Source organism: Schistocerca gregaria, chromosome 3 (assembly GCF_023897955.1).
Source record: "Schistocerca gregaria isolate iqSchGreg1 chromosome 3, iqSchGreg1.2, whole genome shotgun sequence".
In the NCBI taxonomy this organism is placed as follows: domain Eukaryota; kingdom Metazoa; phylum Arthropoda; class Insecta; order Orthoptera; family Acrididae; genus Schistocerca; species Schistocerca gregaria.
Genome location: NC_064922.1, coordinates 216,266,821 through 216,279,191, shown reverse-complemented (window position 1 = coordinate 216,279,191; position 12,371 = coordinate 216,266,821).

Genomic DNA, 12,371 nt, shown 5'->3' with positions numbered 1-12,371 from the left:
GCAGGGAAGCTAAGACGAAATGGCTGCAGGAAAAATGTGAAGACTTCGAAAAAGATATGATTGTCGGAAGGACGGACTCAGCATACAGGAAAGTCAAAACAACCTTTGGTGACATTAAAAGCAACGGTGGTAACATTAAGAGGGCAACGGGAATTCCACTGTTACATGCAGAGGAGAGAGCAGATAGGTGGAAAGAATACATTGAAAGCCTCTATGAGGGTGAAGATTTGTCTGATCTGATCGAAGAAGAAACAGGAGTCGATTTAGAAGAGATAGGGGATCCAGTATTAGAATCGGAATTTAAAAGAGCTTTGGAAGACTTGCGGTTAAATAAGGCCGAAGGGATTGATAACATTCCATCAGAATTTCTCAAATCATTAGGGGAAGTGGCCACAAAACGACTATTCACGTTTTTGTGTAGAATATATGAGTCTGGCGACATAACATCTGACTTTCGGAAAAGCATCATCCACACAACTCCGAAGACAGCAAGAGCGGACTAGTGCGAGAATTGTCGCACAATCAGCTTAACAGCTCATGCATTGAAGCTGCTTACAAGAATAATACACAGAAGAATGGAAAAGAGAATTTAGAATGCGCTAGGTGACGATCAGTTTGGGTTTAGGAAAAGTAAAGGGACGAGAGAGGCAATTCTGACGTTACGGCTAATAATGGAAGCAAGGTTAAAGAAAAATCAAAACACGTTCATAGGATTTCTCGACCTGGATAAAGCGTTCGATAATATAAATTGGTGCAAGCTGTTCGAGATTCTGAGAAAAGTAGAGGTAAGCTATAGGGAGAGACGGGTCATATACAATATGTACAACAACCAAGTGGGAATAATAAGAGAGGACGATCAAGAACGAAGTGCTCGTATTAAGAAGGGTGTAAGACAAGGCTGTAGCCTTTCGCCCCTACTCTTCAATCTGTACATCGAGGAAGCAATGGTGGAAATATAAGAAAGGTTCAGGAGAGGAATTAAAATACAAGGTGAAAGGATATCAATGATACGATTCGCTGAATACTTTGCTATCCTGAGTGAAAGTGAAGAAGAATTAAATGATCTTCTGAACGGAATGAACAGTCTAATTAGTACACAGTATGGTTTGAGAGTAAATCGGAGAAAGACGAAGGTAAGGAGAAGTAGTAGAAATTAGAACAGCGAGAAACTTAACATCAGGACTGATGATCACGAAGTCAGTGAAGTTATGGAATTCTGCTACCTAGGCAGTAAAATAACCAATGACGGACGGAGCAAGGAGGACATCAAAAGCAGACTCGCTATGGCAAAAAAGGCATTTCTGGCCAAGAGAAGTCTACTAATATCAAATACCGGCCTTAATTTGAGGAAGAAATTTCTGAGGATGTACATCTGGAGTACAGCATTGTATCGTAGTGAAACATGGACTTGTGGAAAACCGCAACAGAAAAGAATCGAAGCATTTGAGATATGGTGCTATAGACGAATGTTGAAAATTAGGACGAGTGATAAAGTAAGGAATGAGGAGGATCTACGCAGAATCGGAGAGGAAGGGAATATGTGGAAAACACTGATAAGGAGAAGGGACAGGATGATAGGACATGCGCTAAGATGAGGGAATGACTTCCATGGTACTAGAGGGAGCTGTGGAGGGCAAAAACTGTAGAGGAAGACAGAGATTGGAATACATCAAGCAAGTAATTGAGGACGTATGTTGCAAGTGGTACTATGAGATGAAGAGGTTAGCACAGGAAAGGAATTCGTGGCGGGCCGCATCAAACCACTCAGTAGCCTGAGTTTAACTGATCGCTCAACTTCAGTGTCCAGGTTCGGTAGGCATCGTACTTTTGAGCTCTCACAGCCAGCACCTTCGCAATCCGATCGCACATGCACGCCGCCAGCGGTGCAGTCCTGACCCCATGCTGCGGAGACTTCCTCTCTGCTCTGTCGCAACCAACCTACTGCAACACACACCACCACATGGAAATATAGCGGTCAGACCAATGATGGTAGAGCCGTACTACTCGCAGTATCGATAAACGTTGCTGCTGCCACTGACGGAGGCAAGTCAGCAACTTAATGGCAGTGCCTGAGGGAGAAATAAGACGCCTCTCGATTGTGACAAAATGCCATAGAACAAACGGCATCAACACGAGCTGGCCTTGGCTCAGTAATTTCAAATCATTGTAGACTGCAGCAGTTCCATAGAGGTGAAGGGGATGGTGCAAGATGGCACAGCGTGGAGAGATGCATAAAATTAGTTTGCGTTCTACAATATAGCACACTGAGGCGACAGAAGTCAAGGGATATCTGCTTGTATCGTATGGGACCTTTTATTGCCCAGCGAAATGCTGCAGTCTGACTTGGCTTGAATTCCTCTAGTTATTGGAAGTCAGCTGCAGAAATATGTCATGCTATCTCTATACCCGTCTATAATTGTGAAAATGTTGACGGCACACGATTTTGTGCTTGAACTGACATCTCGATTACATCCCATAAACGTTCGATGGGTGGCCAAATCATTCGCTCGAGTTGTCTGCGTAGTTCTTCCTACCACTCGAGAACAATTGTGGCCAATGACATGTCGCATTGTCATCTATAAAAATTCTATCGTTGTTTTTGAACATGAAGTGCATGAATGGCTGATAACAGTCTTCAAGTAGCCCAACATAAGCATTAACAGTCAGTGACCGGTTGAGACGGAGAACACTGTCCATAGCATGTAAACACAGACCGCACCGTTGTGGATCTCCCACCAGCTTGCACAAAGCCATGTTGACAATGTGTGTGAGAGGTCTGCACCACTCTCTAACCTCACCATTACCTCTTACAAACTGAAATCGGGACTCATCTGTTCAGGTCCCGATTTTCCAGTCGTTTAGTGAGTAACATATACGACCACTAGCCCAAGAGGGGGGCTGCAGGAGATGTGTTCTTAGCAAAGACATGTGCTTCGATCGTCTGGTGCCATAGCTCATTAACGCCACATTTCGCCCCACTGTCCTAGCGGATACGTTCATCGTACCTCCCACATCGATTTGTGCACTTATTTCATCATGTGTTGATTGTGTGTTAGCACTGGAAACTCTACAGATACAGCGTTGCGCTCGGTCGTTAAGTGAAGGACGCCGGCCACTGAGTTGTTTGTGGTGATAGGTAATCCCTGAAATATAGTGTTCTTGGTACACACTTAACACTGGAAATCTTGGAATATTTTCTTAATGATTTGAGAAATGGAATGTCCCACACTCCTTGCTCCAATTACTGTTACTCGTTAAATACTGTTCGGTCATTATCACGTCATAAACCTTTTGAGATGAATCATATGAGAAAAAAGACAGTTCCTCCAATGCACTGGTCTTTAAAGCCTTGTGTTCGTGATATTATCGCCTTCTATATAAGTGCACATCTCTGTCACATGACTTTTGTTACCTCTGTGTAATAATTTTTCTCTGCCTCGTGATGACTGGGTGTTGTGTGATGTCCTTAGATTAGTTAGGTTTAGGGAGTTCTAAGTTCTAGGGGACTGATGACCATAGATGTTAAGTCCCATAGTGCTCAGAGCCATTGGAACCATTTGTAATAATTTGAGGTTTTTGTCAGTGTTTTCAGATCACATTTTTCACATCACACACTACCTGCTCGCCTCGCACCAGTTTTCTCCCGATAGTTATATATCTGCGTGTCAAGATTGGATGCAAATGGTCATAGTCTCCCAGATTTACCTCTCATCATTCATCCCAGAGTACCGCTATCCAAAAACTCAGCGGTTGAATTTAACCTTGACTCCCACCTATCAGCCTAGCAACACATGTACTAACATAAATCGTTTTCGATTATTCTTACATAATGTCCCACGCTTCTACCGTAATTCGTACTCTCTCAGAGATATATCGACGTCGAGTTCCATTTTTGGTATCTTTGACTATTAACAGTGAATTTCTGTTATGCGAAATCGATCTCAGCAAGAGGTTAACAAATGAACGGCATACATGAGCCCATCACTTCTAGTACTGTCCCCTTCATTCATCCAATGGCCGTATCTACACTACTGTCCTCTGACATTGCTTTACCAAGAAGAAATGTAGATGATAAACGGGATTTCATTGGATAATATATTATACTAGAACTGACATGTGATTACATTTTCACTCAATTCAGGTGCATAGATCCTGAGAAATCTGTACCGAGAACAACCACCTCTGGCCACAATAACGGCCCTGATACGCCTGGTCATTGAGTCAAACAGAGCTTGGATAGCGTGCACAGCTACAGCTGCCCATGCAGCTTCAGCACGATACCACAGTTCATCAAGCGTAGTGAATGGCATATTGTGACGAGCCAGCTGCTCGGCCACCATTGACCAGACGTTTGCAATTAGTGACAGATATGTAGAATGTGCTGGCCAGGGCAGCATTCGAACACTTTATGAATCCAGAAAGTCCCGTACAGGACCTGCAACATGCGGTCGGGCATTATCCTACTGAAATATAGGTTTGGCAGGGATCGAATGAAGGGTAAAGCCACGGGTCGTAACACATCTGAAATGTAACGTCCAACTGTTCAAAGTGCCGTCCGTGCGAACAAGAGGTGATCGAGACGTCTAACCAATGTCACCCCATACCATCACGCCGGGTAATACGTCTAGTATGACGATGACGAATACACGTTTCCAATGTGCGTTTACTGCGATGTCGCCAGACACGGATGCGACCATCATGATTCTGTAAACGCAACCTGGATTCATCCGAAAAAATGACGTTTTGCCATTCGTTTACCCAGGTTCGTCGCTCAGTACACCATCGCAGGCGCTCCTGTCCGTGATGCAGCGTCAAGGGCAATCGCAGCCATGGTCTCCGAGCTGATAGTCGATGCTGCTGCAATGCTGCAAACTGTTCGTGCAAATGGTTGTTTGTAAGGTGTCAGGCAAATCCTCCACCTTCCTTAAAAGCCCTGACATGATAAGCAAATCCAGTGGTATGTCACATAGCTCCGAATAAATCGTGACATTAAATCAACCAAAGTAATACGAGTAACGAGTGAGCAAATGGAATACCACAGAGGAACACAAGAATGCCTAAATGCATGTCATACCTTCCCACCCTGAGAAAGACGCAGTTCGGAGGGGAGAAACGAGAACAGAAGCCGAGAGCAGAACCGTGTTAAGCTGGAAGGCCTTCCGATAAGGGACAGACACCCACGTCGCCAGCTAACCGCTAGAACCACCCCCCAGCCCATATTAAAAGCTAGAGCCCTCCAGAATAACAGTATAGATCTTACGATAACACTAGAAAGACCACACCAGCTGCAAGTTTTAGCGTGAGACTTTTTCGCGTCTCTGTTACGTTGCAAACTTTAAAAACATTGCCTCACTACGAAGAGAATAACGTTTCTCGTTGGATAGACAGAATCTTCGTAGGCGGAGCTTAAAGTTAACATTGACACCTTGATTGGTCAGATTGAAACACAGCCCGATAGTTTTTATAAACCAACTTCGGTAAATTGTAGTAAGGAGAAGTTAGGAGAGAGTTGCTTCCGAGACGGCGAGGTGAGAGGAGCTGTGCTGCCCGCCGCCCCCTGACGAACACCGACAAGGTAATGAACGCGCGCGATTCTACAAAACAGCGCATAAAGCTCCACTCAGAACTGCAGAAGCCTCATCTGTTATACCACCTTTTTGCGTAAAACTAGTGTCGATTGTTAATCAAAGCTCATGGTGTTCACATTTGCCACTTGAAGTAAAAATCTGAAACGCGATGATTTTTCTGTTATGTAGGTATTGAGGAATCACATCAGCCACTGTAATTTGCGACAAGTTAGATAAGTAATTAAACATAATTGAGGGTCACTGTAGACTATTTTGATAGTTTTCTGTTTTGTGAAACTTAATTTAAACCTAGATTATAGATGTGATATGACATAGGTCATCCATCAATCCATTTTAGGGCTTAGAAACCCATTCAGGTAATATTCGTTAACATTTTTGTTGAACTCAGTTGGTTTTTACCATCCTGTATTTAAACATTTCCTTTTATCAATAGCGCAATTTATAAACAATGTTTTGTTAGTAGAATAAAATTTCCATTGGTAAACTTAAATGCTTTTTGACGTTATTTTACCAGCTAACTATAAATAGGAAAGCCTTGAACCCCTCCCACTAAATTTAGTTGGTATTAAGATTCTTTTACAGGGAGTGCAGTGGAGCTGACGCTGAAATCATTAAGTATTTGGTTATATCATCGTTAGTCTCACTGAACAATTCTGAACTCTACGTGTCATGTGTGGTCTGACGTCTCCTTACCAGCAACAGGTCCCAGGTTCAAACTAGTCAATTCCCTAAAAAAACATGCTGAGAGCGTCGTTGCGCGAATGTGGGAGACACGATTTAGAACAAACAGACACCACGCAGAATGTTAGATGTTTTCCAGATGGTTGTTGTCTTGCAAAGGTCCCCATCTGGTGACTCAGGGATCGAGACGTGGCTGCACGAGTCGTTACAGCCATGCAGATATGATGCCTGTCATCTCGACAGCTAGTGATACTAGGCCGTTGGCATCCAACACGGCGTACCGTATTACCCTCCTGAAGATTCCATATTCTGGTAACAGTCATTGGATCTCGACCTACGCGAGCAGCAATGTCGCGATACGATATCGATCTTAGCAAGAAGTTAACAACTGAACGGCATACATAAATATGATCCGAAAGCAATGAGGTGATAAAAGTCACGGGACAGAGCTATGCACATATATAGAAGGCGGTAGTATCACGTACACAAGGCACTTAAGACCAGTGCATTGGCGGAGCTGTCGTTTTTTCTCACATGATACATCTAAAAATTTTATGACGTGATTATGGCCGAACAACAGTAATTAACGCGTAACGGTAATTGGAGCTAAGTGCATGGGGCTTTCCATTTCTCAAATCATTACGGAATTAACTATTCCAAGATGTCCAGTGTCAAGGGTGTACCGAGAACACTAAATTTCAGGCATTACCTATCACCATGAACAACTCAGTGGCTGACGTCCTTCAGCAAGTGCAGCGTTGTATTTGTAGAGTTTCTAATGTTTACACTATCAACACAGCATGAAATAACTGCAGAAATCGATGTGGGAGGTATGTTGAACGTAACCGCTAGGACAGTGCTGCCAAATTTGGCGTTAATGAGCTACGGCATCAGACGATCGATGCAAATGTCTTTGCTGAGAGCACAACCTCTCCAGCAGCGCCCCTCTTGACACGTGGCCGCATCTGTTGGACACTAGACGACTGAAAAATCAGGAAATGGTCAGATTAGTCCCGATTTCAGTTTGAAGAGGTGATGGTGGGGTTAGAGAGTGGTGCAGACCTCTCACACACGCTGTCAACATGGCTTTGAGCAAGCAGGTGGGAGATCCACATTGGTGCGGGCTGTGTTTACATGCTATGGACTGTTCTGTGGCCCAACTCAACCGATCAATGACTCTTAATGGTTATGTTCGGCTACCTGAAGACAGTTATCATCCATTCATGCACTTCATGTTCAAAAACAACGATAGAATTTTTGTGGATGGGCCACAATTGTTCTCGACTGGTTGGAAAAACTACGCAGACAATTCGAGCGAATTATTTGGCCACCCATCGAACGTTTATGGGACGTAATCGAGATGTCAGTTTATGCACAAAATCGTGTGCTGTCAACATTTTCACAATTGTGGATGGGTTTAGAGATAGCATGGCTCAATAGTTCTGCAGTGGACTTCCAACCACTTAAGGAATTCAAGCCAAGTCGGACTGTTGCACTTCGCTTTGCAATATAAGGTCCCATACGATACAAGCAGATATCCCTTGACTTCTGTCACCACAGTGCGCTGTGTTGTAGAACGTAAACTGATTTTATGCATCTCTCCACGCTATGCCACCTGCACCATCCCCTTCACTTCTGTGGAACTGCTGCAATCCACTGTGATTTGAAGTTACTGGGCCATGGCCAGTTCTTTTTGATGCCGTTTAATCTTTGGCATTTTGTCACAACAGCGATAGTCCACAATCCGACCTTTATCAAAGACGGAAGCGTGAAGGTACGCATTTCTCCTCCTTACACGAGGCATCACTACAACTTTTCACCAGGCAACGCCGGTCAACTGCTGTTTGTGTATGAGGAATCGGTTGGAAACTTTCCTCACATCTGCACGTTGTAGGTGTCGCCACCGGCCCGAACCTTGGGTGTATGCTCTGAAGAGCTAATCATTTGCATATCACAGCATCTTCTTCCTGTCGTTTAAATTTCGCGTATTAGCACGTCATCTTCGTGGTGTAGCAATTTTAATGGCCAGTAGTGTATATAGGGAGGAGGAGCGGAAAGTGTTTCATGCCACCCTGTTGCTTTCGGGTGAGTAACCACACCATTGAAGAAAATACTAGCAATCAAAAAAGGTGTGCCCAAATCGAAGACAATGAGAGCCACTACATTAAAGACTCATAAATTGTATTCACATGTTGTGAAAGTTTCAGAAAATTATGTCATGATCAGTATTTTCTTTGTAAGTAATTTCGGATGTAAACTAGTCTTCCATTCAATTCTCAGTATCTACAACCATACTCCTCAAACATCCTTGATTGCATGGTACAGGATATTTTCCATTTTACCAGTTTCTCCATTGCTATTACTGTACGACCGATTCTTTAAACGTATTTGCGTGGGCTGTAATGAGACTTGGCTTCGAAATCGTAACAGGAGCGATGAATGCGGAGTAGTAATATTTTGTAAGGTTCCTCTCCTTGCAGTGTTTCTTGGAACTCCGTAAGTAGTCTTTCACGAGATGGCTGGCTTTCTTGAGGCTTCTATGTATTGCCAAGCCAAAGGAATTCATATAATGAATTTCTTCTGTGACAAACTGATACTGTAGTCATAGGGTGCTCTGATTTTTCGTTTCTTGAGGAACAAAGTGTTTTATTTCAGAGAACAAAAAGCAAGTTTCGCCTTTTGCACTAATATAAAAACTTATAAAGATCAGAAAGAAGCCTGTGCAGCGTTTTCCAGATGCTACATTGGAGCAACAATTTTATCTGAGAAAATAAAGGTTACTGTTAACATTCTTAAAACTGCCCAGAAAGGGGTTATCAGGAGGACAAACGAATCTAACCTTCAATAAATCGGGGCATGATGACGAAAACTGGAGAATCTGGAGCATGAGTTTAGACATGATAGGAATACATGAACATAAATTTCAGTTGCTAGAAAATATGGAGGCATTTGATTAGTGTGATAACGGCAGCAACAATACCTGGTGTAGTGTGTATTGGCATCATTATTACTAATGAGGCGAAGAAGAAGAGCAACACGTTGACCAGTATCTTCATCTTATTGTAAGAATTGAATATCAGCTAACATTGTCAACGGGCGTGCACGTTTATTGGCCAACAAGCTGATAAAGACAAAATAGAGAATATAAAAATGACATAGAAAAATGCACGGGAATGAAAATTTTAAGTCTGATTAAGTTACTTCTTGTAGGGGAGGGAATTGATAATGGGGTTGCTAGAAAATATTTGGAAGCGGAAACGAATGAGAAAGCACAGAAACTTGTTTCATTCTGCCATAGTTTTTACCTGGATATACCTCAGACGCTCTCACATAACCGTAAGGGAAGGAGTCATATTGGAAAACGACGTAATACACAGTCTAATTTTAATTAGAGTGCACTTATGACATGAAACTGAGGAACGAACAGTTTGCAAATCATCGGGTCTGCATTTAGTCCGTAATCTTGTAGTGATTAACACCATGTAACGTAAAGGAAATACGTTTCATGCCTTGACCAGAGGCGTAAACAAAACTATCGAGAGTAGTTCACTAGTTGAGAGACGGAAAAGTGCAAGATGAAAACAATGAAAGCAGACCGGAACTCCATATGTAAATCGAAGATATAGCCGAATATCGGGTGATGATACAGGCTGATTTGAAACAAATTATCTGTATCAGAACGCCTGAGGAAACCTAGAAAAATTATCGAGAAAGATATGACTGTACGTAAAACTGACAGGACCTAAAGCCAAGGCCTTTGGGAAGTAAAGCGGAAGGCATTACGTAAGGGACACTTACACTAAATTCGAAGGAGAGGACATATACATAAGTTAATCGAACGCTTACAAACTTCATATGCGAAAATGTGCTAGCGAAGGAACAAGAACCTAGGGCGAAGGTTGTAAAAGTTTGACATAAGACTGTCTGATCTGAGTCCAAATGTGATGGAGCCGATGGTATATCTATGGAGTTTCTTAAATCATCGAATAGGGGTGATGAAGGTTGGTTAGGGGCCAAAACCACGTCATTTTAGTAATGTGTATCGAATGGGTGGCTTACTATCAAGTTTACAGGAAAACTTTGTAAAAGTTTTGCTAAAGAAGGTCGATGTAAGAATTGCTAGTAATCATCAGGTACAAGATCACAAGATAAAAATATTATTCATCAAATTAAAAGAGCACACTCGTCGCATTGGAGTGACGTGAATGTGTCAAATGGTTACAGACGATTATGTACGTCATAGTGCTTATGTAACGGTTGTGTGTCAACAAGCAGTATTAAACTAGCGCAATAAGGCGAATCGGGGTGAGACATAACAGAATATCAGAAAAGATCTATCTTATTTCGACGTCCCATGACCACACCGTTAGTGAATTTTCTTGATTTGTTGATGTGGCAATGCAGACTCTCAACCACCTCTGCAAGCAGCATAACGTGGTAGAGGAACAGTGGTGGGTAAAATGATCCAATGAGATGGATACCTGGGGCGTGTCTCGTCTTATCATTGACATACTGTTTGAAATCCAACAAGTACTGTTATTGTCACTGAATGTAAACCCATTTAAAGCAGTTTCTGGTCATAAAATCTGAAGAGAACTGTTTGTAATGGCCAATTGGAGACGTACCACTTCTAGTATTATATAAGCCTGCACGTATTTAGTGATCCAAACCCAAAGCTTAAATGATTGAAAATATGTCTTGTGGTACGCCTAGTCACTATTAAGCTTTCTTTAAAATAAAAAAAAATACTGAGAGTACTGTGAATACTCACATCTCTCAAAGTGACAACAGGCCTGTTCACAGAACAGGACGTTGTTGGTTTGACGAAAACTCAGGCGTCATATCACTCTTACTCTGGCCTGACAAATAACCTGATCTTAATCAGAAATATACTGACATGAAATAGGCCTTCCGTGAAGGCCTAGCATTTTCATTCTCAAACTTCTTCTTCCACCCGCTCCATTGAGACGGAGTGCTATTTACGAAGTAATTTGTGTGTGAAACGCTCCTATGGCACATTGGCGACGAAACCCACGAGAGAAATTGGTAAAGAAAAGGAGGAAGGAGAGGGAGAGAGAAAATGGTGAGGAATGTCGGCCTGAGTTCATGAACTCAAACAGTCTTAATGGTGCTAATTAAAGCCAGGGTTATGTCACTGAAGAGCCAAAGAACACCTGCCTATTATCGTATGGGACCGCAGCGAGCACGCAGAAGTTTTGCAATACGACGTGACATGGACTCGGCTAATATATGAAGTAGTGCTAGAGGGAACCGACACGACGAATCTCGCAGGGCTGTCCATAAATCCATAAGAGTACGAGGGGGTAGAGACCTCTTTTGAATAGCTCGTTGGAAGTCATCCCAGATATGCTCAATACTTCTCATGCCTGTAGAGTTGGTTGCCGGCGGAAGTGTTTCAACTCATAAGAGCGTTCCTGGAAACATTCTGTATCAATTGTAGACCTTTTGGATGTCACATTTTCCTGCTGGAATGGATGCAGATGATCAGACAGGATGTTTAAGTACGTGTCACCTGGCAGAGTCGTATCTAGACGTTTCAGGGGTCCCGTATCGCTCCATCTGCATATGCCTCAAACCATTACAGAACGTCCAGCAGCTTGAACAGTTCCATGAAGACATGCAGGGGCCATGGATTCATGAGGTTGTCACCATGCCTGTACACGTTCATCCGCTCGATAAAATTTGAATATGGAGAAAGCTCCACTTCATCGCTACCTCGGATATGCTGCGTCCCATCGCTCGTATGCTATGACACCATTTTCAACTGATTTAAAACATGATAATCTGCCGTTGTAGCAGCAGTAGCCGATCTATCAACTTATATATTCGTAGCCGTCCGCATTGCCGTATTCTGCCTGTTTACATATATGTATATATGAGTACTCATGCCTATTCCAGTTACTTTGGCGCTTCAATGTTTGTGAAAGTAGAAAAAGAAGCTGGGAGACACTCTACAACAAGTCTTACATTAAAATGATAATTAAATCAAAACCCTAAGCTGTCGACATACATCAAATGGAACAGTTGAAAATGCGTGCGCCGACCGGGACTCGAACCCGGGATCTCCTGCTTACATGGCAG